This window comes from Varroa jacobsoni, unplaced genomic scaffold (assembly GCF_002532875.2).
Source record: "Varroa jacobsoni isolate VJ856 unplaced genomic scaffold, vjacob_1.0 scaffold_232, whole genome shotgun sequence".
Lineage (NCBI taxonomy): Eukaryota > Metazoa > Arthropoda > Arachnida > Mesostigmata > Varroidae > Varroa > Varroa jacobsoni.
This window is the reverse complement of record NW_019213134.1, coordinates 171,084-191,545: the sequence shown is the minus strand read 5'-3', so window position 1 is coordinate 191,545 and position 20,462 is coordinate 171,084. Positions and strand designations below refer to the sequence as shown.

The following is a 20,462-nucleotide window of genomic DNA, read 5'->3' as shown; positions in this document are numbered from 1 at the left end:
TATAATCAAGTGAATGGTTATATTGATACGACTTTAATTTGGACGCCGTGTGCCATCATGTTTGCTTTTGAAGCAAAGACACGAATATGTTTCGTTTGCTGGACTTAAGAGATCGCAATGGGCTTCGCGGACGATGGTTTACCGATTTGGTGCTGTCCAGAGACCCTAGCGTGTACGGCAGCTGCCAGACACGCTATGGTGGACGGTAGATAGACGGCTGTGGCAGACGTCTGTCTATTTTTCAAGCCATTAAGTTGATATTTGCATAGTTGAAACGGTACGGTCGGGTTCCTACTTACCCGGAAAAAGTGCAAGAAGCCGTTTCTAAACAGAACAGAAAGCATAGAAATGAAGGAGGCTCATGCCGCACCAGACAAAGCGCTCGGGACCTAGCATTTGAAGGCTAAAAATATTTGATGGACACTTAGCGTCCTTTGGCCATCAAGGGCTGACGTACATAACAGTGACGTAACCAAGTTGAGATAATAACAATGAGTCACACTCTTCAGAGAAATTAAATCGCTATTGGTGTCGTCAGTGTTTCTTCAGTCAGTAGTTCTGGACCACTTTTTTGTCTACTTTAATAAACGAAAAGAACGTTACGAAACGTTCTTTATTAACTATTTTTTAATTTTACATTTTCATTAGGGGTAATAAACTGGCAGTCAAATTTTAATAACACTAGATATGACATAATGAATTTCCATAACTTCGACCTCGCGGTCGCCGACAAGGTTTTTACGAGAAACAGTTTCCAGTTAGCAAAATTCAAGTTGGCAGGCCGCATCATATCCTAATGTTTGTTCCTCCATCCTCATTGGATCCTAGCGCCCTTTTGATACTATCCTGAAAGTGCAAGAATTATTTTATTTCACCATGACTGTAAATTTTAGTGGTCCGGTTTCTTTGTCGAGAAATTAGCAGCACTTATAATATGTGTCCTTTAGAAGAAACAATTACATTTTTTTTTCGCAAGCGTAGATTCGAATTAGTGGCGACGCCATAACATCATCATCTAGACGTACTGACATCACAGAAGGTCAAGCTTTGGCTCTACACCCTAACCGGCGCGTCGAAACTTTTCCTTGCCACAGTTCCTTCCGCACGTTTTTGTTATTGTGCCTACCGAGTTTGCATCAATTTCATTTTGTGTCAATTGTAGCTGGTAGCGATGATGGTGGTCGTATTCGGTTTTGTCTGGCTTGCAAATGCGTCGTAATAGGCGCAGTGTTTCCTCATATAGTTTACCTTCCTCACTGCCTGCTGTAGGCGATCCTGGAGTAACAGCAGCAGCAGCAGTAACCGCGAGGCTAGCCACAGCGGAGAACGATGGCGTCCAAAACGACTACGAGACACGAAACGAAACGATTTGAAACGGTAAATAATTCAAAATGACGTCCACCAGTACAATGGCAACAGTAGCAGCAGTGGCAGAGGAAAGGGATAGGCTTGAGAAAGGTGAAGTGGCGGCCCACGACGACGGTAATAGCCGCGGTAGCAGCGAGACCTAGGGAAGGACACTAGCAAGTGAAGAAGGCAAAGAGAGCTTTTTTCAAACAGTGATACAAGTGAGCGCCACTTAGGTACGTCTGTAGGGTAGCGACTCACTGATGGACCTTTTCAGGGCTGTGTGTGCCTGTGTGTTTGCTGGGTGGACATATGGTAACTACCTTCCGACGACCCCTAGTGATAAAGTTGGTTAAAGGGAATCGTGCTGTGCCTGTGCACCTGGATGTAAACATGTGTCTGAAAGACTGGCTGTGTATGTGTGAGAAAACGAGTCCTGAACAAAAAGGACTCCGTTCGAAAACAGGAATATTTGAGTGTTGCTCCATTTGTTGCCTCCTGGATGTTCTGCAACCGTCATTTTATTCTTCCCTAGGGATGGTATTCGAGGGAAACAGCAACAAACGTAGCCCCATCACTAACGGAATCAGCAACACGATAAGAAATATAAAGGCACTGAAAAGTAAAGACGCCACTTTTTGTTTTTGATGTCGCTTCTTCCCTTCTGGCGCATTATCGATGAAGTTTGCGAGCGACTAATTCGTACAGGATCCAGCAGTGTTTGTACCTGAATGAAATTGGAAGATGGAATTCCATGCTCTACTTCGTCACATTCCGTTATGCTTGAGCGAAAATGTCTATAGAGGAAGTTTAGCAGTAATAACAACTGGCAAAAAGGTCTGGGTTCTTGAAAACAGATTATAAATAGACTTGATACACCATCATATATGCACAGGTGCAATGATAGCAGGCACTACCGATTTGGAGCCCTGTGTGTGAAATCGCTCAATCTGGATATGCGTGCAAGCAGTAGAACATTTCGATAATTTTTAAAAACTGCAATTTTATTGATTTAACCAAATGCTTCGAACAGGTCCTAGGCCATTCTACGAACTAAAGGCAAAACGCAATTATGTTTCGCTTAACTCTTTACCTTGGGCCTTATGAACTTACTTATATAAAAAATTATGTTATAATTTTTAGATATGCAGCTGTTTACATACGCAGGGCCGCTTTGAATCGGATGAATTACTATCAATCTATTGTTTGCGTTTTATCAAATTTTAACGGAAACTTGCGGAACTAATCCACAACGGGTGAGCGAAAACTTCGATGTATTTTGCTCGTTTCTTTCGTACATACATTTCTAGAAAAACATAGAAAACGAAAACACATCTGCTTCTCTTGGCTCTGAGGTTACGACAGTAACCCATTTTTACATCGAGCTGTAATTTGTGATAGAAAATTTACCTTCTGTTATAATTACAGACGGTCGCATAAATGGGTGAATGCAATCAAATCGGCGGTACATCACCCTACAGTTGCGACAGCTTATAATGTCCGTTTGGAAGTTTATGGCAAGCTTTATTCACTACAGCCACATGAGACTGCTAATTGTATTGGAAGGGACGATAAAAACAACTTGGCGTTAAGCCGATTTGTGAGTAGTGCCTAGAAATAGACAGTTGTTGCCCTTCGACAGGACTTCACCTGATACAGCAAGAATCGCATTGATAGAATACAGGGGTCACATAGAATAGTTTTTGTCATGCACCGCACTCACAAGTAACCGTTTAAAAAATATCGACAATTTCATGATAGAAAAATGATCTATATTTCAACACGATGTCAAGGCCGTCTTTCAAGACTTGACTCTTGTGCGCCAGACTTTTACAGCAGTGGGATAAATAAGTTACCGCCCAAATGCCAGAGGGTCATAGATAACAATTAGACCGACCCGCGGCCATCACCCCGCGCCTTTCTGTTCTTAATTTAATTAATTTGATTCACTAATATTGTATTCAAATTAACGTAAACTATCAGATATACTAACAGTTGTTCCGTTGTAATTACTCTGTCTTATCTAACTCATTACCTCTTTGCAGTTTTTTCATCAGGTCCTTCTATATATTCATCAGAAGGCCCAACTAACTCCAGAGTTGTTTCGCTTATGATGTGTAGATTTTTACTGCATTGCGTGACTACAAGTTTTCTGTAGTCTTGACTGCTATTTCCGGGACGCATATAGATCAGGTCGGCCATTGGCCGGATCCTGACCGGCCAGTCTTCGGCCGACGTTACTGAAACCTAAACTGAAAGAGTCGGCCAGCCTATTGATTTCTTCAATTGCCTTTTAGTTTTATTAAATAAAAATCACCAAAGTTTACTTCTAGATTTTCTTTCACTATACCGATTAAAATGTGTTACCGATTCTCCCAAAAATACCTGAAGCGCGCTTTCGCTCCATTTTTAGATAAGCAAATCGGTACCACGTAAAGGAATTCAAAAATACCCATTTTAGATGTAGATATATGTGTAATATTGTTATGCGGCTTATCGAGACTTATTGATTGATAGCAAAAAATCTTCCTACTACCACGTGGGACACTACGTAGAGTTTTCATTCCTCAAACGGCATTTTTGACCCGAAAACTGGAAATTAAATATAGGAGCAGGTACTGGCATCAGGAACGACGCTCACCATGCAGACCGGAATGGTCGACTTCGATTTGGTAATGTTTTACACATTAAAAATCCCATTAGAAGAGAACTGACTTCAGCCCCTAAAAATGTTCTGTAAAAAAACAACTTAAAAGGGCCAAAGTTCTTCAAAGAAAAAAGCAGGAGTTTTCTAAAATCAACATTACGCTCCGTGGGATGAAACAAAAACAAGCTCTCTCGAAAAAATATTTATCTAATCAGCCCCATCTGCCTATAAAAGTCTAGCGAGCCGCTAAAAATCAGCCTAATCAGTTCGAATCCGACAAACAGAGAGACGTAAAGTTTTTGTAGTGTACTGGTGGTGTGTATTTCGATTCGGAATTAAAAAAAAAGTATACTTGAGGAAAAGTTGGGCGAATTAGGATTTACTTTATTATGTTTCATACTGAAGAACTGAATGTATATATATAAAGAGGATGATAGGCCTACATGGGCCAGAGGTGTGCTTAACGCAACGGTTGAAGACAACCAGCAGCACATCGGGAGAGAACGAGTTATATCAATATATTTGTCAGAGGCGTGTCGTCAAATTACGTGTCCTAAATGGGCTCATTACGATTCATTTGTTTTCGAGAAAATAGCTGGTTGTTCAGCCTCGCGAGGTATACTTATATGGGTCATAGGTAGAATTATTAATGATTTCGTGCCAAGAAGTTAGTCATCAGCAAAGCTAAATGGAAAATGCGTTTCTCCCTAGATAAGGGTATCTCTACAACATAGAGACGACACCTTGTAATAATTTAATGCCAAGTTGGGCAAATAAATATAGTGGTTTTTCTACTAAAAGGACACATTCTGCACGCTGCGGAACCGGGTTTTGAATGACTCAAATGCTAGTACGTGTACGGCCTGTGCGCTGTTTAGGAAGTGAGGAAAAACAGTGCAAATGAGAGAACCATTTCTAAGGCCAGCTTAGCCGCACTGAAATGTTTATAACTATGCGAGATTGTGGTATAAATTATTCATCATGATCAACTTCTATCCATGATCGTGATTAGTCGTAGTGTGGCACATATATGACACGCCGTTGGCAATATATATAACATATACAATATACACATTAAGCTGGCTTGTTCTTCAAAAGCATACTTTCTTTTTGATATTAGCATCGACGGCAGTAGTTTCCTATAAAGTTGGAACGCATCAGTGGCCAATATAACTTCCAGACTATATAATTAAACTCAAGGTTATGACGTTTGTAGAACGGCAATTGCCATCAATTTGCTTTGGGAAAGGTAAAATTGCGGTAAAAAAATTAACACTGTTCAATAGAGTCTCACCTTCTGAAATTTGCTTGGAATTAACTAATACAAACTACATTAAATTTCTGCAAGACTTCAGAAAATTTGATAGTATTAAAGTTTTGTAGCAACGTTTTTTTTCCCTATGTCTGCCTTTCAGGTCATTGATGGTAGATGACCACCAAATCTTGTTTATAAATGATCGTGCTATATATGCGATATGCAATAGTTACTCGATAAAAAATTCGTCACCAAATTGGGGTGACTACTTTTTCTATTAACTGTATAATAATACTTAAGAAAACGTACAGCTTTACGAAGCCATGCACAACCGCAGAAATACCTGATGAACTTGAATAGCCGGTGGATCGCAAATGTTAGTTCTTGAGTATGATTTTGTACGTACACAAATGATAGGGGTTCGTAAATGCATCTATTCTTTGCAAAAAATTAAAGGCGTATAATATTGATTTTAGTACTTGCTATCTTCTATATATTTTGATGCTAAAACAAAATCGATATGGCAATATTAATGTCATCGTGTTCCATTTTCGTAAAATGTAAGCCGCGCGCTAGCAAATCTTCCGACCGATCGATCTATGTCTGCAATTTCATAAAAAAAAAAAAATTTCAGGTTTTTTGTTTTTAAATGTGCACCTCCAGATATTTCAAAGGTTATGAATGCCGTTCTGCGTTTTGGCTTGAATGAATAAATTCGAAACGAGGCCGCGTTTCTGGCGTTATACACTCCAGCGCATGTCCAAACAGCGATCTGATCTGATCTGATCTGTGTGGCATTGCAAACAGGGGCTGCTGTATGTTCCTGAAGACAATACGGACTTTCCACTAATGGAGCCAATGAGGACTATACTACAAGAGGTAACTACTAGTAATGATCTCTCATCATTACTAGTAGCATATCACAATCAGACGACACTAATAGTATAGGGTCACGATCTTAGCCTATGGTCTTCTCGGCAACAATTAGCAGTCTGCCAAAGGTTATTATGGTCCGACGTGCATAGGTTGATGTACTGCTCCGTGCAGACAGCTCGCTGAGTTTTTATCAGAAGTTACTTTTATTTCCGACGAAAGTGCAGTTAACGTGTGCGTAACTTCACTTGAATTCGAAACGTGCATACGAAGGAAGGCAATGCAATTTTGCAGACGTGTGCGTGCGTGCATGCGTGCGTGTGGGTGTGTGTGTGTTGCTATGTATACGTTAGGACTAGACGTCAGAAAGCTGGCTTGCGTATATATCTTGTTTTGAGTGATACTAGCGTTTAATGAAAGGTTCTTTGGAGAAGATATCGTGCAGATGCGTAAGAAATTGTTAATGGCAGCAACGTCTACGCTGCTGTTTCGACTGTGTAATAGGCCCTGCTTTGATATCCAGATCATGATGGTCTAATCGAACCTGTTTTCCATTCCTGTTCGTTGTTTCCCATTAAAACATTGCGGAATGTAACTTTTTGTCCTAATTCATGTACAACAAGGCTAATAATTATGATAACGTTATAATATTTAACGAATAAGTAGGGCGTAGCGCATCCTTAAGGTTTAATAGATAAGAGTAACGGTATCCTCCAGTTTTCCACATATACTGGCAGCAAAAACGATATCTCACTACGGTCTCATGCGACACGCTAGCGGTTTAATAATCTCCATCTGAGCTGATGTCCTGGACTGTCGACATTATAGAACAATACTCATTCGATAGGAGACCACAGGGCTGCCTGCCATTTCTTCAATTTATTCAGTATATTCAGCAATTGGCTTAGAAGTGCACAGGAGTCCCTAACACAAATGAGCGACACTCAGTCCTAGCCGATCTAGCGAACATTATCAATCAAACAAATTTTACGATTCGTACAAGATTCCCCATCGTATCGAACTAGTTCTGTGTTAGAGATATCTTGACTGAGAAAGGCAGTCAATTAAAACTACGGCAATTACTAATTTCCAATGTCTGAGGCGACGCTCCACTGCGGTACCGTAAAACTCAAAACATCTAGAAAACATAGAGATTCATAGATCAATATAACTTGATAAATGATCACAGTGATTTATTTAAGCGTCATTATGACCCCGAGTTTTTCTACATACTTTCACATAAGATGTGGACATTGCAGGTTGCTGCGGTTACTGTATAATCGCAGGCTGGACTAATTCAAGCATTGTACAAACAGCTAGGTACGAATGATGTCGCTCTACCTACAGGTGGGATATAATATAACTAACATGAAAGCTTTTACCTAGAATTTAACCTGGCTAATTACATAAATAGACACTATTATCGCCTGTTCATAGTTCTGTAGGCGTGCAACGTATATGAACCTATTGTATTTTGATTTTGCTATAGGTCCATACAGAGTAAAAATTGAGACTGGATTTTCTGCGAATCCCAACTACTTAAACATGTAAAAATAATAGCCGGTTGTTGTGCTTAACGTACGCCCGGTTTTTACCCCAAAACCTCGAATCAGCAATATCCTGTAAAAAATTTAAAACTTTTGTTGTGTCTACATGGGACTGTACTATTAGCGGAGCGACGATTTCAAATCGAAGTTAAACTTGAAGTTTATATTAGTCACAACGCATTTGGCATTCGAAATGTGCGTCTCTAGGTATTTTCTATGCTGAACGAAGTTACGGTTTCCTCAACAATAGTCCAGACTTCTTTAACAAATGTGCTAACAATATCATATTATATATATAATAGAGATGTAAATTTAGGACTTTTGAAGACTCAAAAGGCTTTTGCCTACCTTGTATATAACATTACCATGTACGTGCATAAAAGGCAGTGCACGTTGCAACAGTCGAGAGGCTTATTGTACAAGCAGACAAATAGAATAAGGCGGTTTTTAGGTAGGCGGGAGGGGTGTGCCGTTTGAGGTAGATAGGTGGCGAAGTAGAGCGGTATGACGTCCAATTAATAAAAGATGAGCGTTTCGTTGAAATGCAGAAGCTGAGAAAGGTGGTCGCTGTAGGCGTGGACTCCCGCCCGCGTAAGAATCCTAAAAAAAGGGGTCATTATAATGATGTTTTGAGTAGATGGTACACAGGCCAGTGATAGTTGTCTAGCATAGCACTGATGATAGAGCGCACAAATGGAACGAGGCATAATTACAAATAAAAAACGGTATAAAGTAAAGCGAAACGCAAACCGGATGACCGGACGAAGGGTTGTGCTAATGAAAACGCAGACAAAGTGCGGTAGGTAGTCACATCCGCATTTATAATAAATGGCCTGACAACGGTGTTGGATCGTATAATGCAGTGCTATTGTGCGATTCATAACTGCACCGTATTATTGCATGATATACCGTTATACATGATAACCGTATAACAAGACAACCTTAAGCTCTCAGCAGCTTCATATTTTGTGGATAAAAAACTAACCCTGTTTAAAAACAGAATAGATTAAGATCGCATTGAGTGATCTAAAGCGTAAAGGCGTCCCTAGTCATATTCCACATGAAGATGGAAGAAGCTTCAACTCACCGGCAAATAGAACGCCGAAGCGATTGTACAACACAATGATTAAAATCGGCATATTGCTTACTTTAATCATCGTTATCTAAGACCGCTTTTCTAAATTCTCTTCATATTGAACAGTCGCACGTGTTGGGTCAGCCGTTTGTTTGTTTTCTTTAATTTCGAAACTGGTTTTTAGGACATCTTCGAAAATCTAATTAGTAAGGGACAGCTTAAACTATATTTTGGAGCTCTGATTTGGTACGAGCTTTAAAAATGTGTATCCATAATGAGTACCGCGCAAGATCATTTTGGGAACGCGATCGATTTACATTTTAAATTTCGGATTGAAATATGAACGTTCTGAAGAAGCATGTAACTGAAGCTTTTCGCGAACATCCGTCATAGTTAATAGCCAACCATTAAATGTCTTCCGATTGACTAGGAAGAAGAGAAGTGATTTTGTGATCTCATTTTCTAAGAATAGGAGAGAGCCCTGACCCATTTACCGGCAATGGAGAGATGACAGACGACTGCTTCAATGAAAATCGAATTGAGAGAATTGAACTTTCTTGTGATTGAATAATTGTTAAACATCGACAAAAGCTACTCTAATTCATGCAGTGTGCTGCTCCCCTATAGCAGAGTGACTTCCGACTGACTGCTAATGGAGGAACTACGAATGTATAAAAATAAGCAGATTTACCTGTTATTCTTACTACAACGAAATAAAGTTAATGTATAATAATGTTTAGTAATATATGCTGCAAAGTTTAAATCTTTAATCGTATAATAAATTAATTAGAATAATAAAAAATAGAAATTAATAAAGAATAATAAAAATAGTTATGGTTACTTAGTTGCTAGCTTTTTCATTAGTTCACGTACGAAACGCAGCCACAGTCATTGAACAAAAAGAAAAAAACAAAAAAACAAAGTTATCTATTCGTGAGGAATTTACAAGTTTGTGGCTGCGAAGTTGTCTGGAGTCAATTATCACGTTCTCTAAGCACGTGATACAATTCATTCTAAATAGAGCCGTATTCCGTAAACAGCAACACTGTCTAAAACTTAGCTATGTAACAATTGACTTAACAGACCTTGCTCGTTGGGTTAACATGTATTGTCAATGGTCTTTGGCAAATGGGTCTTAACATTATTTGCATCCACTCGCACTACGCCGGACGTTATTTTGCGATTTGAAAGCTACACGCTCTTTCTGTTGTCACAGTTCCTACACATGGATAACCCGACATGGAAAACCTATTTCTAGCATCACCTATTTCATACTTTGTATTCAAATATACTGATGTGAAAAATGCGAGCATTTAATTCCGTCGCCCAAACTGCCAACCCATTCAATGTGTGCCTTCTTTAAAACAACTATTCTGACATGACAAGCATTATCGAGGCGTGGTAAATACTAACGCTGGGATTTTTCTATAAATTTCAGAACTGAACACCAGCGATACACAGTGAATGTGTGTTGAGGCACGGAGCATCAATGGTACTTATTTTCTTAATATCTTAAAATTACTAATTTGCTTTTTTGTTGCTGAAAGAACCTAACTACTTCGAGGAACACCTTGCGCCTAAACTCCGGCTCTTGTCTCGGCCGCTCGGCAGTTCGCTCGAACGTTCCGAGTATTCGAACTATTATATAAATCTATTATATATATTGGACTAAATATCTCCCAAAATACAAACTGTGCATATTTATACTGATAGTTGTACAAATGTCTAGTTTATTATCGAGGCGTCGTCACAACACAGTTATACGGGCCGTACGGTAAGAGAAACATGATTGATAACCTCACGCACTTCGCTAATTTACGTTACAGACAATGGATTTTATATGTACATAAGCAAGCATTACTCGTTTATCTCAATACGTGCTGGCCTGAGCGGCATATTTATCATGTCTATTACTCGGGAGGCTCTATTGCAGTTCGAAAGTTATACGTTGTTAGAATTTCTCACCCCAGAATCGCGTTACAGTCAAATATTAGGACAATGTTGCAACCGCGCTTTCTATTATTTTCAAACAAAATGTTAACGGTTAAGTAACTTACCTTTTATAGCAAACACAAAGTACTCTAGCTGTTTTTATAGGCGAAGCAAGTACCAGTTCTTTTTAGAACGAGCTCTATTAGTAGTAGTTATACTAACCGTACAGCGTTTAGGTTTATATGGCAGGAACTGGTCACCGGTTAGGCCGATCGAATAGCTCTTATAAGACAATTTCCAACGCTTTCCAAAACTCTCGGCATTTGCGACCGCGTCAATAAATTGTATAGCTGGAGCCATACAGATTGCAGATACTTGCTTAGTTGTTAGGTTTATTGCAAACTGTTACGGCTTTGACGCCTTCCTACGATACCGAGCAACTTTGCGTAAAGTGATAAGCAGAAAGGTCGCTTGGGACGCTTCTTGCGTCTCGAATACACTCTACACCGTAACGCCGAAATAGGATTTTCCTTGCGTCAATGAGTGCTTTCAAATGATATAGAACGAGAGAGGAAGTGCAGTGACAATAAACACTTTTATTTGCTCATACAGTCAGAGATTGTAATCGCATTTTATAGGATAGAGAGTTATGTTTTCCATATGTATTGCAAGGTCCAATTTTCTCTGCTTCACCATCCTCTATTTTTCTTCAATGACGATAGTGTGCCAGCTTTAAACTAAGACTTTACCATAATGTAAGCCTTTCAATTTGAGATTAAATAATATAAATAGTAATGATAAATAGATATCGTTTTTTTTTAGGGTAACGTACATTTCCCCGACTTGTACGTTTGTAAAGTGGTTTAATTTGTAACTTAATAAGTAGAAAGCTAATGCGCGATTGGGCGTACGGTAGTAAACAATTATACTGCTCAAAAGCCGATAGATACTCATAAAATCAATGCCAGTTCCCTAAGCCGCGGCACCGAACAGACTCTAATATCACAATATTGGATTTGTTAAAATTAGTTGCGAAGCTGGTTTCACAACGATTATACCTTCGTGAACACTCGATACATATGCTAATGTTAATTTATTAGCTAAACATGTACTCTGATCTTCGTTGAAAATCGATTTAAGAGAACAATGGTACACTAGCTGCTCGACGCTCTGGCAGAGCAGGTCAAAAAAACGTTCAGAATCATGAAGGGTGCGCTGCTCATACACAGATTATTACATTACTTAAAAGTGGGCTCGTTAAATCTCAAGGAGAACTTCAGTTGTTTAGCTTACCTTCAATCTCTCTCGAAAAATAACAATTCAGTCAGCTACTTATTTTATTGGTTTAACGTCAAGAGCAGCCCTTGTCTTAGCTAAATAATCCTTTTTTTTCGTATCTGCGCCCAACGCTTTCGTTAGCAATTGGCTGAACAAACCTGCCGAAAAGCTTTTTTAAATTCCCCAACCGAAATAACACACCTTAATCGTAAGTTTGCAAAGATACCTCCCCCCCCCCACCCCTTGAACACCCCACGAAGAAAAGCATCGGTTATACGAAAAAGGTCTAATACTATAATTCGCTGAAAAAAATGACGTAATAATATCTGATTTCTGTGTATCGCTTGAACGTTTAAGCCGATATTTGCAACTTAACGTTAAAAATAGCGACCGTTACTAAGGCAAATTGGGTGTGCACTAAACACAGCATACGTAAATACGAACCAGTATAGGAACAATGGGAAACGAAGTAATCAACTAAGTTGCTTTGAGCACAGTGTGCTTAGAGAATGTCTGTGCTTGGCAATTTCGACGAAAATTCTCTCAAGCTGAAATCCCTTCAGGATGTAAATTTGTTTTGTGGATACTGAATGGTTTTTCATTGTTATAGTAAAATACTAGCGAATGTGTTATGAGTAGATACGTATTTTTTTAGAAAGTGGCTGAAATAGTTTTCCGAACCGATGAAGTACCTACAGGAAGTCATATCTATTTACGATCCGTTCGCTTTTTTAATATAAGGACGAAACCAATATTCTCAAAGACTTTAATGAAAAATAAACCATAGCGCTTGAATGAATGAATTTAGAACGCACTTAACAATATATGCTCGGTGTTTCGTAAAATGGAATTAACAGGTCAATTGGATGTAACTAATTTTCTAAATGATCGTTTCAAAGGTTCATGAATATACTTTAGTTTAGGCTTTCTACCCAATATATGGAGGACATACAGAGGCACAGGGCCACTAGGGTAAACCACTAGGTAAAATCACAGTCAAGGTAAAAAGGTGAGAACTATGTAGATTATATATGCTCAGTGAATACGCGCAGATAATAGCCATTATAATGAGTTCACTATTCCTCATTGATGACTTCATAATAGTAATCACTCGGGCTCACACAGACTAACGTCGATTTTTAGTCAAAGGCGCAGTCTTGCACGTTAATATTGTTTGCCTACGCGTGTAATTATTTAATCCTATACATATTACAGCTTTATAGAAGAACATTAAGGCCAATCTCGCCACTGAAAGGTATAACAGTTTAGCGCAGACGGATGGTCGAGCATTTTCATATATGTTATTGCATTTACTATATAATTTGAAACTACTTATTTTTATGGTTATTTAATGCAGTTATTTAATGAGCGTAAATTGTATTACGTTGCGAAGTCGCGTGAGAACGGCTGAGAAAGCATATTATTTTTATTGTATGTAGTGATAGTCAGCCTTCCTCTTCGCTGCACTACAACAACTTCAACCTCAATTTCAATCATGACCTTCCAAAAATATATACTTCGATAATAAAAATATATACTACATAGACAAGAACCTATAATAATTTATGATCTTTCGTGAATAAGATTACGCGACAAAAAATGTTGACCGTAGGCGCCAGAAAACCAACCGTCAGTGAATTCGAGCTTGTAAAATAGTATATGTACTAATTACAGTTATGTATTGTTTTCGGGATTATCATATTTGATTTTTAATCGCTCTTCGACAGGAGAAGATCGTTTTAAATCTAGCCATTATAGAAGCGAGATTTTCCTGTAGTGGTATGCCTTGGTGTCTTTTAATCTGCCCAGCATCGGAAATCCTCTCTATTATTTCCGAGGCTGCAAATAATGTATAGAGATCTTAGTAAATTGAAAACATTATGTTTGCATATAGAGTTTGTAACATAAATATTTTTGCCGTACTAATGCTGCTCGCCAAGCACTTCAACGCTGAGCTGTGACCTATCTTACATCATCCTCGACTCCCGTAAGCTACAATGTTTAGCTTCCTCCACGAGCATAAGTTCTACCGAAGTTCATTTGTCTTTAGTCAGACAAACGTCACATCGACAATCAAATATCTAAAATGATACTGTATGAACAATGCCTGCAATATAAGCTCTTGATTTATTAACGGAAGTGTAACTTAAACGGGTTTTCTCATAAAAAATAATAATGTTACGTTGCGAAAAAGCATTTTCTATTACAATTACTAGTAACAGCTAAAAATATTAACACCTTCCTTCAAATAACTATCATTTATTGACATGCTTAAAAATTTCCCTTTGAATTATTGTACTGAATTGTGTGACCGTACCTCATGAAGGAAGGAACTCCAATTAAAAGTAAGCGGCAACCAGGACCGCGTCTACTGGATCCGTTAGCAACAAAGAAAATCTTGCGCCAGTTAAGCTACATCTCCTACAGAATTATGCCCTTTAACATTTTTCCTTTCAATTCAGAAGTTGTTTCAGGACCGTCTCGCTAGCCTTTTCGGATCCGCTATCTCTAGTCTGCTTAGCGCCAAAAACTTGGATTCATTTTAGCAGGGCTACTAAAACAATAAGCGCAAAAGACGCATACCCTGAAACAAATCATAAAAAATGAAAAAAAATATTTTTAGCTGTCTTGCACAAACAGTCGAATTGAAAGACATTATATATTTACTAGGAGTCATCATGGCCTTTCTTTTATTTCGCAGTGAGCCTAATGGCGCTAAAGTTATTGAATCGCGTTTGACGAACAGTCAGTGTTATGCACGCAGAGCATACATTGAGAATAAGCGGCCCGTAACCTGCTCAGAGTTCCTTGGTTTTATTGGCCTACTGAGTTTACCTGCTGTGATTTTGTCTCGCGGAACATAGCTTACAGCCGAGATTTGCCGGCATTAAAAGCTTCAGCTTCTCATTCTTATCGTTGGATCAGAGAACAAGAAGCTCAGCAATCCAGCGAAAATTCTTCCACATCGAAGACCTGGAGTAGCGTTAGATAAGGTTAAAAGTGATGATGTAGCGATTACTAAGCCATGCACAGCAACTGAGTGTACAATTATTAGCTAGACTGGTTATTGAAAAGACCCAAACAGAGGGTTTAATGGTCTAACATGTAGATTGATAATGTTCATAACATCTGGGATTTCAGAAATAGAATATTTTCTTATGCTTCTGAAATTTTGAAAAAACTCTTTTCACAGCTGGCATCATCGTAGCCAGTAGAAAGTTTGGTCAAATAGAGAAAAACAAAGGGCGTTACACTGAACCTCGAAAAACTTTAACACCATAGATCCATAGAATTGCTTTGCAATTCTCACGATTATTCAGTTTATTGGTTCTGTGATGCCATGCTTATTCCTCACTTCTTCTGCTTTCGATGCGTCAAAAGTACAATCGTTCTGTACGGCTCGGCGCAAGGACATGAAAAAAATTCAGAATAGGACAAGGATGCTCAGAGCGAAAAAAAAGCAGTATATATGCTGGTATAAACTTCGAGCACTCTTCGTTCACCCTCGTTTATTGAAATATGTTATCTTGCTGTACATTACTATTGAGTTACTGTAAGTCAAAAGAAATGTTTATGTGTTTGCTTTCGGTCAAGGCTATGTTGAAGGCAGAGCGAAAATCTGGAGGACACTAATAGAATAGATCAGATTTTGGTGATGTCGCCGAAATTGTTTAAGCAAGGTCTTCGGGGCCACCCAATGAGACATCGAAGTCAGCATCCTAAACAATTGGGCACTTAGAAACAAGGGGCAGCGCTGCACCAACGAAACGAGAAATTTGTACTGACTAATAAAAATGGGTTTTCTCCTTTGTTAATGCTGTGCCGATCTTGCAATGTTCATTAAATTTCGTACAAACATTGTCGATATACAGATCCATTACTTCCACGTATTGGTAAACGGTTCGCTGTTCTTTTTCTCAGAAAGACAGTTAACGTTTTCTTAACGGCTCAAAAAATAAATAATCCGTTTGCTCGGCGTAAATGCAGACCTAAGCGACTTGACCGAGTAGAATTAGATAGCATAATTCAACTGTTTTGACGTTGGGTGGTAGAGAGCATGACACAATATTTCTTCCGAAGACACCTAATCTTTGGCTAGTCAAGTATAATTCGAATTCAACTACTAATATTTGCGCTGGCTAAAGGCTATAGTAGTATACCACTCAGTCACGCTTAGCCAACATGATAAACATTATTGTACCCCTTAACCTGTAATCTGCTTGAAGATTGGTCCCCTCCGCTTTTCGGAGGCACTGATGCAGAGAGGTTTCATCGTTTAAAAAAATGAATAAAGCACATTATGTACTTATAGTCTACGGTCTAGCTTTGATAGTTATTATGGCCATATGGTTCTTTAGTTTTAAACTTTCTATACACACGGATCCGCATTCTGCGAAAAATATATCTTTATTCAGGTAATTTTCCTCGTACAAGTTGGTTAAGTCAACGAAAATAGGTTTTGAAGTTGGCTAACTTATTCGCGGGTCTACCTTGAGTAGGTTTCGTTACTTGAGCTGCATGGGCGCTATTCTATAATGTAAATGGTCTTCTTTGCTCTTTAGTGGATTAAGGTATAAATGCAATTTTTCCTTGAAAGCGACGTATATTTTTCTTACAAGTTGCTTAGAATACAGACGTTAATATGTAACGTTTTGGTACTGCTCCAAGCGACATTAAAGAGGCCCCGATAGAATATGTCGTGCCGAGCGGACTAATTTACGGTCGATTAAGGGTACTTTTTTATGGGCTTAGCCCGCAGAAACCGATGTAGGTAGCACTCGGCTGGAGTTTCATCAATACGGATAAGAACGTAAAGCTACGTGAGGCCACCACCACGCCCTGTCGAGTCACTGCTGATCGCCAAGCTCTCGAGACCAATAATATTGGCGGTTTTGTCCTCCCAAGCAACTGATTGTATGATCCCCCGAACCCCTCATGCCCTTCGCAGTCAACTTTGATTATTGATGATTCTATTACCGAACCCTAACCATCCAGCCCATGCTGTCCTCACAGCTATATTTACCACTGTCCCTCGTGTGATCTTGCACAGCCCACCACCATGTAGAAAACACTCTCTCGACGCCCTTCTACTGCTATTGCCCCGGGGAACAGGTTACATCTCTTATAGACCTCAACAACTGACCGAATCCAATATTCAGTAGCACAATCAGTTTCTCGCCCATTCGTTTACTCTCTTATCTGTTGTAACGCAGCGGTACACATATGGTGGTTTGCCTGGCTGCTTACCTTTGGCACAATAAACACATTTAGCAACCGATGAAAAAGTAGTACCGAACGCAGCAAAAGTACTTGCGTCCCTTTTTGTATTCGTGAAACTGCAGACACTAGTAGGACGAAAATGTTCTTCACGTGCATAAAATGTATACGAGAACGAAAGAAATAAATAAGCAGAGAAAAACACCACTAGCGGCAAAAAAATATTTAGTTGTTTTGTAATAACTACCTTTTGCAGACTTATTGATCGAAATTATATTAGCCTAGTATCTAACGATCATAATCTATTTCTTCTTTTGCCTGTTTATTATCTCCATCCTTGTTTTATTTCCAACCCAATCTTAATAGCTAGCGCCATGTCTTACGGTCCTAGACCGCAACCATGCAGACAGAGGCAAGAAAAGGCCACACCTACAAGGGTGTATATATGTGTATACATATTGCGCCTGTGTAGCGCAATTTCGATGGTAATTCTTACCGAATCTTCTTATTTCGTCTTATTTCTTATTTCGCCGAATCTTCTTGTGCCTTTGCCCTTTTCCTAGCTTTTTGTGGAGCAAGCAGGGTCAACAGGATAGAGAATATAATGGCTGGATAAGAAAAGTCGACAACTAACAGTTGTAGAACGATAGCTAGCTAGCTAGCTGGGACCCCAGAATGGGTCAAGAAGAACGGCTAATGGGATCAGCTTCTTTCATTCGGGGAATTGTGTCTCTGTGCGGTATAGAAGTGTAGCACATTTGGATCTAAAATCCAGGGAAATGGGGCCGTTGAAAGATGCTACGACAGAGGTCTTCACTGAAGGGAAGAGGCTCTTTGAGTTGGTAGGGGCCATTCCATCATGCAGCAATGACTACCCGTTTCTCTATCTCCAGTGATTTCCTGCTCATCTTGTATCAGTTAGCCCATCCCATTCTTACCTACAATATTTGACTTGGCTGCGTCACAGCAGATGATATAATGACTAAAGGGAAAGGTACTGCAACATATTATAGACGGCGATAATATGGTCGCATAGAAGAAACGTTTCGTTGCCTCTTTATCTATTTCAGATTCAATATCGGCGTTTTCATCGCGGATCCATCACTTCTAAGAAATGAGAAAATAACCGCGTTCATCGTAAGAGATTTATAAGAAAGACAACTAGCCCCAGTGAGATGGGACACGATAGTATTCTAGCTTATTGAAGCGAGGCGTGTGAAGTTCGTGTTTGGGGCTAAGTTAAGAGTCTTTTCTAGCGGAAATTTTGAACTTGACTCAATTTCACGCAGTTATTTCTACTCGAATTCGACATAACAATTGATTCTACATACGGATCCGCAATGGGGTCAAAACATTCATTTTTTACCTCTTTCGAGAAAAAACGAATTTGAATACCAATTGTGAAATTTTGCATTTTTTCCAATCATTTCCAACCCAAGTGATACGTAATACATGCTTTCCGCTCTAAAGCGGCTACGTAGAACCTATTTGATCTATTGGTTTGATTTGATTGGAAAAAATGCAACTCAGATCTCTCAACGAGCAGATAGTGCTTTACATTAAATGTTATCAGATAGATGTTTTCTTACGAAACTAGAGCACCGAGAGATTGTACCGTTTTTTAGTTAACTTTTAAATATGTACAAGGAACTATGTATACTGCAGCGTATATTTACATCATATATGTATATATCTATGTAAAAATCCATAAAAAAAATTAATGTGACATCGATTAAAAGAATACGCTTTCCGTTTGAGTTGACTATGTACTTTGAAAGTGTGCTCCGTATTGCGTTTCTAACTGTTGTATATATTTCTTTAATGACCTACTGATACCCGTGTGTTTCGGTAATCAAGTAATCCCTTCTGGTAATCAATGTGTTGAATTTATTTTTGCCACAGATGTGTGAAAACTATGGAAGAGAGATGAGTGCGTATAGTTAAAGTCGTATTCGAGTTCTAATTGAAACGTAAGTATGCAATTCTTCGTATTTTTGATTTTGTGCTTTCGTATTAATATTAGCCGGCTGTTCGTTATGCCGTACTGCCGAAAGACGGTAAAATCATTATAGCGTTAATTAGGAAAAGGCTAGGATAATAAAGTGCTAGAGGCAAAAAACGTGTTTGCCCCCAGTCCAGATATAGCAACCACTCTGGTAGTCCAGTAATGAATTTGCTGATGCAGTGCGCGGAGGATTGCCACCAACCAATTAATACACATAGTGTACTAAAAAAATGTCAAAACAGATGCCCTTTATAGAGAGTATAAAGGTAATTATTACACAGGCTGTTCCTACCTTTTTTTTTTCTTATCTATGCATACTCTTCCATTGGACACTGTATTGTAGTGATGTTATGCGCGCAACCATTGAAACACATAGACTAGGTAAGAGATTAGCTTATGCCTCAACTTTACAAGCAATTATTTCGTACTTTGAAGTGGTTCACTGGTTCATACATACACTTATCGTATTTTCAAATAACATTCAACTGCCCAACACTTACGTAACCAGCTCCTTTCTTATTGTAGCGCTGCTATCGCCGATGAACTTCTCGTCTATAATTTCGATGCAAATAAAAGGTGCCCCCAAGACGTTAACTTGAATCAAGCTACAAACGACGATCTTCAATATTTATCTATATTTACGAGATGCATAGTGCTAGGCATAGGTGGAGAAGCGACAAGTAGATGCTTTATACTATTTTTTCACAGAAACGTCACTATGTACGGGTGGAATACCACTACTCAGCTTTGATACTGTTCTTTGATCGGCCTGCTTTGAAGAGTCATTCAGAATATGGGTCGCATTCAAAAACATCAAAATTAAAAATAACTATGAAGCATGCATCAAACGTATACAGTTTACTTCTTAGCCTAGTCAACCGATCTAATTTAAAAGAGAAAGATTTAAAACTACAAACTCTTTTCTTTGTCAATTGTTGTCTCGTGTGCCTGAAGCATTACTAATAGAATCTCACAAAATCGAATTTTCCCTAATGGAAAACTCGCAGCTTCGCCTAAATTCTAATAAACACATTGAATCAATCGTATAAGCGACTCGATCATTTTGGGCCGTACGGAAAGCCTAGAACATAGAATATTTGTTGCTTGAGTATATGGGCTAATTTTTAATTCCTTCTCAGTTTTTCAGTACCTTTCTGAGCGTTTCTAAAACAACTGTTCTAAGAAATATATAATCTTTAAATCAGGTTAGTTTTCTGCTCTGAACACAGGGCAGGGAGAAGATGTTGGCGCTGACAAAAATCCGTTCTTGCAAACTATCCTAAACT

General features: G+C 38.8%; 2 long non-coding RNA genes across 2 annotated transcripts; one reads left to right on the top strand and one right to left on the bottom strand.

The window, feature by feature from the left end:
• Positions 1-609: 609 nt before the first annotated feature.
• Positions 610-1,387, bottom strand: LOC111273855 (uncharacterized). The gene is made up of 2 exons (XR_002688077.2): positions 1,249-1,387; positions 610-846 (listed from the first exon to the last, which is right to left on the bottom strand). It is a non-coding gene; the product is annotated as an uncharacterized LOC111273855 (long non-coding RNA).
• Positions 1,388-1,595: 208 nt separating this feature from the next.
• On the top strand, positions 1,596-20,219 carry LOC111273856 (uncharacterized). Its single transcript, XR_015316118.1, has 4 exons — positions 1,596-2,184; positions 10,183-10,236; positions 19,074-19,141; positions 19,702-20,219. It is a non-coding gene; the product is annotated as an uncharacterized LOC111273856 (long non-coding RNA).
• The last annotated feature ends 243 nt before the right edge of the window (positions 20,220-20,462 follow it).